This window comes from Sapajus apella, unplaced genomic scaffold (genome assembly GCF_009761245.1).
Source record: "Sapajus apella isolate SASKATOON/1434 unplaced genomic scaffold, GSC_monkey_1.0 scaffold85, whole genome shotgun sequence".
NCBI classification, from domain to species: domain Eukaryota; kingdom Metazoa; phylum Chordata; class Mammalia; order Primates; family Cebidae; genus Sapajus; species Sapajus apella.
Genome location: NW_022437025.1, coordinates 4,521,448 through 4,525,995, shown reverse-complemented (window position 1 = coordinate 4,525,995; position 4,548 = coordinate 4,521,448). Strand labels below are relative to the sequence as shown.

The window sequence follows — 4,548 nt, the reverse complement described above, 5'->3', positions numbered from 1 at the left end:
GCCCGGTGCATGTGGGGTGAAGGAAGCCCCTAGTGTGAGGGACAGGGCAGACCAGTGAGTGTCGTTATGGATTGCAACAAGCAGGGCATTATAGAGGCAAATTTGCTGCTCTCCTTATTAAAAGCAAAGAAATATGCCAAACAATTCACACCTCGTTCATTCATTCACACAGATAACAAGAACTGCATGGGCAGCTCCTGTCCAGCCCCAAGGACTAGCTCAGACTCCACAGCCCAGCACTGCCCCGGTCCCGACTGAGTGACAGCGTAAGTCACTTGGCAGGGCTGGGACAGGATCACCAGGATCCCTGATAAAAATACATGTCAGGGGTGTGCGTGTCCATGTGTGTGTGCATGAATGTACATGTGTCTCTCCATGTGCGTATATGTATATATGTGTATATGAGTGCACCTCTGTGTATGCATATGTGTGCGCATGTGTGTGCACAGGTGTATGTGTCTATGTGTATGTGTGTGTATGTATGTGTACATGTCTGAGTGTGTGCATGTGTGTGAGTGCACCTGTGTGTATGTTTATGTGGTGTATGTGCGCACGTGTGTGTGCATACATGTGTATGCATGTGTGCACATGTGTGTCTCTGTATACATGTCTGTGTGCATGTGTGTGCATGCATGTGTATGCATGTGTGCACGTGTGTCTCTCTGTGTGTGAGTGCGCCTGTGTGTGCACATACACGTGTGTGTATGTGTGTATGAATGTCTCTGTGTGTGCATGCATATATGTGTATGCATGTGTGCACATGTGTGTCTGTGTGTGCATCTGTGCATCCGTGTGTGTCTGTGTCTCTGTGTCTGTGTGTGTGTCTGTGTGTGTGTCTCTGTGTGTGTCTGTATGTGTGTCTGTGTGTGTGTATCTGTGTCTGTATGTGTGTCTGTGTCTGTGTTTGTGTCTATGTCTGTGTGTGTGTCTGTGTCTGTCTGTCTGTGTGTGTCTGTGTGTCTCTGTCTGTCTGTCTGTGTGTGTCTGTGTTTCTGTGTATGTATGTCTGTGTGTGTGTCTCTGTGTGTGTGTCTCTGTCTGTGTGTGTGTGTCTGTGTGTGTGTCTCTGTGTGTGTGTCTCTGTCTATGTGTGTGTGTCTGTGTGTGTGTGTCTCTGTGTGTGTGTGGTGTGTGTAGGGCATTACTTTAAGCCCTGAACATTTAGTAACTCATTTATTACTCATAAATGCCCGATGAGGTAGGCCAACTACCCATCGTCCTTCGGCACAAAGACCAGGCATGGGAGGCACAGAGAGGTTAAGAAAGTTGCCCTGTGTCACACAGGCTGTCACAGAGGCTGTGCCCAGCTCCCAGGGGCTCAGGGGCCTGTGGAGGGCAGGGAAGCCACTGTCTGTCAGGGCCCTGGTGAGCATCTGGAGGGAGAGTGCCGTTTGGAGCAGAGGTTCCCAGGATCACCTGATGAGAAGCATCGCCTGGGAACTTGTGAAAACATCCAGATTTCCGGGCTCCGGCCCTCCCCGGGAGATCCTGATACAGGGGTCTGTAGTCAAGAACCTGAACCTTTAAGGACGTCCCAGGTGATTGTATCTTGAGCAAGTCTGGGGACCAGTCCCTCTGGACACCACAGGAGAGGCCCTGTCCATCCTTGCTGGCCTTACACTGGGCCCCCGGCACGCAAGAGGTGCTCAGGAAATGTTGGCCGGACTCCCAGCTAGCTGCTGTGAAGACCCAGCCGCAGAAACCAGGTCTGGGCGAGGCCTGTCAGGTTCTCTTCGTCCCAGGGCAGCAGGCCTGGTTCCTAGGGCCCAGCCTCTCTCCGCTCTGAGCAGGGACCAAGCGGGCGGTCTGAAATCCCCAAAGCCCTGGGCAGGCTGGACCAGGCTGGGCCAGGGAGCACCTGTGGCAGGCTCCCTGCGGCAGCTCCTCCTCCCCACCCTGCTTGGGGCTGGCTGGGAGAGCTGACAGTTCCAACAGCTGATAAGGAGGAGGAAGGTCAGAGGAGACAGCCCTTGCCGGGGTGGGATGGGCGGGCTGCAGGAGCACAGCCAATGACTCGGGGCCCGCGCCCAGGTCATCCGATGGGATCCCAGAGGCCAGGCTCACTAAAAACCTTCCTGCCCGGGCCGGGTGCTGGGCTGCGGGGCTGTCTCTCCTGAGGAACCGTGAGAACGGGGGCAGCTCTGCAGCAGGTGGTGGAGCCCGGATCCAGCCTCCCCTCCTCCTGTCCCTGGCAGGGTAAGTTCCAGAGCGTTTCACCGGGTCTGTGCCTGGAGAGGCTTCCCCACTCCCCAGGGCTAAGGCCCCAGACCGTCAGGTGAGGCTGGAGAGGGTGTTCACTCGGCAGGGTGCACCCAAAACTCGCCTGGCCAGGGGCAGCAGGGTGGGTGCTGCCTCAATGGGGTTGGAGGGGAAGGGCCAGCCTGGTGTTCCCATGTATGAGAAATGGGCCAGGAGCCTGGTGGGTGGAGCTGGATGCTGTCGGGGTGGCAGGGTGAGGTGGGGGTGCTGTGTCCCCAGGACCCTGACGACTGGGCAGGCAGGGTGCCTGGTGGAAAGGTGAGGGCCCGAGAGGCTGTGTCGGGGGTCCTGGTGCCGGCTTGCCACTGACTGATCCCACCCTCGGAGTCTCAGTTTCCCCGTCTGTAAGATGAGGCATGGGTGTTGGTGCCCAGGGCAGTGTCTGCACGTGGCCAGCAGCCATAGTTGATGGTAACAGTGCAGTGCTGGTGGCCCTGGAGGGGCTGGAATCCTGCCCCCTGCACCCTGTGCCTCTCATGCTGCCCCAGCCCTCCCGCTGTACCAGTGCCAGTGGTCTTGGAGGGGTTCCAATGGCTCCCTGCGTCTCTGAATCCTCAGTCCCCCTCATGGGCTAGGGTCCCCACCTGCCACTGAGGATGAGGCCACCTTCTCCCAGGGCTAGACCTGGGAGTGGGTTTTGAAGGAGGCAGAGGCTGTCGGGGCAGTGAGGAGAGGCATGGAGCCTGGCCCAGAGGAGGGCAGAGGAGAGGCTGCCCTGGGGGTGAGGAGACTCCGTGGCTCCAGGAAAAGTGTGGGGCCTCTGTCAGCCTCAGTGTCTCAGCATGCCACCAGCCTGGGGACCTTGCCTCCCTCTCCTGCTGGGGCTGTGGAATGATCTGGAGCTCTCTGTGGCAGCAGCAGCCCTGGGCAAGTTCTGTTCACCAGGAAGGAGCCCGTCCTCATCCTCATCCTCGTTTACAGAGGAAGGCCTGGGCTCAAGATTGCAGAGCTGGCTGGGGGTCACAGGCGGGTCCTGCCTGGGGCTAGGCTGCCCTTGCAAAGGCCTGCCTCGGTTTCCTGGTGCTTCGGGGGCAATACCCAGAAACTGGCCCTGCCCCAAGTGTCTCTGTGATTAACTCATTCCCTGTATGGTGGAGGGAGGCGTGGTCCAGGGAGGCTCCTGGGCTGTCCCGAGGTCCATGGCAAGCGTCCTCAGGTGTCACCGAGGCAGGCGGCTCCAGGCCTGGCTGGGATCCCGCTGAGATGCTGGAGTGTGTTTAGGCCTTAAAAGTTCACTCCCCAAACACATCAAACTTGTTCCACCCTACGGGGAGTTTTTGTTTCTCTGTTTATTTTAATAGACCGAATTCTTTGGAATCCTTTTAGGTTTACAAAACAGTCAGGAAGACAGTTCAGAGCGTTCTCATAGAACCCCACCCAGCTGCCTCCATTATACTAATGAGCAATACCGATGGCTTGTTCCCAAGTGCAGCTCACACTTGACTCGGACTTCCTGTCTTTACCCAGGGCCTTCGTCAGCCCCAGGACCCCGCGTTGCATTTACTCCCCTCGTCTTGCTGGGCGTCTCCGGGGTGTGACCGCTTCTCAGACTTCCCTGGCTTTGCTGGCCTTGACAGCTCTGAGGAGTGGTCGGGATTGTGTAGCGTGTGTCTCGGCTGGGATTTGTCTAGTTTTTCTCATGATTAGACTGGAGTTATTATGGGTTATTGGGGGACAGACCTCCAAGGCACAGTGCCGTGCGCACCACATGGTGCCAAGGCCACACGCTGTCAGCAGGACTCCCCACTGTTGACCCTGACCCTGGCCACCTGGCTGAGGGGTGTTGCTCAGGTTTCTCCCTGTAAAGGGTCCCTTTTCCTCCCTTCCCTCCCGTCCTCTCTGGAAGGAAGTCTCTGCGTGTAACCCACACGTAAGAGCAGGAGTCTTGGTCCCCGCCTTCAGAGTGGAGCCACTCCATCAGTTATTTGGAATTCTTCTGCCCAGGCGATTTGCCCCTCACCCCCCACTTACTCAGTCATTCCATTGCTGATTTATTTGAGGATGGATTTGTGGATATCTATTTTATATTTTGGGTTATAATCAAATACTACCTGATTTTTGCTCAAATTCCTTTAACTCTGTCAGCTAGCTCCGTGTCCCTTTGACATGTGGGATTTCACTCCTTCCCCCATGCAGGCGCGGACTCACTCTCCTGGCACCCTAGGCCAGGCTCGGCTTGTCAGTCTCCTGGCCCAGTCCTAGAAGCCACCATTTCTCCGAGCCCTAACTTTTGCTGCTGGGGAAAGGTATTAGAAACTAGATCTATTTGGGTGATAGGCATGCTTTCTG

At 56.4% G+C, this 4,548-nt stretch overlaps 1 protein-coding gene across 1 annotated transcript in view; it reads left to right on the top strand.

Moving 5' to 3' along the window:
- The first annotated feature begins 1,997 nt into the window (after positions 1-1,997).
- Positions 1,998-4,548, top strand: part of SH3TC1 (SH3 domain and tetratricopeptide repeats 1) — a 63,239-nt gene continuing 60,688 nt past the window's right edge. Inside the window, exon 1 of the mRNA XM_032254059.1 lies at positions 1,998-2,196. The gene's annotated coding sequence lies outside the window, so the exon portion shown is untranslated. The remainder of the gene's footprint in view (positions 2,197-4,548) is intronic.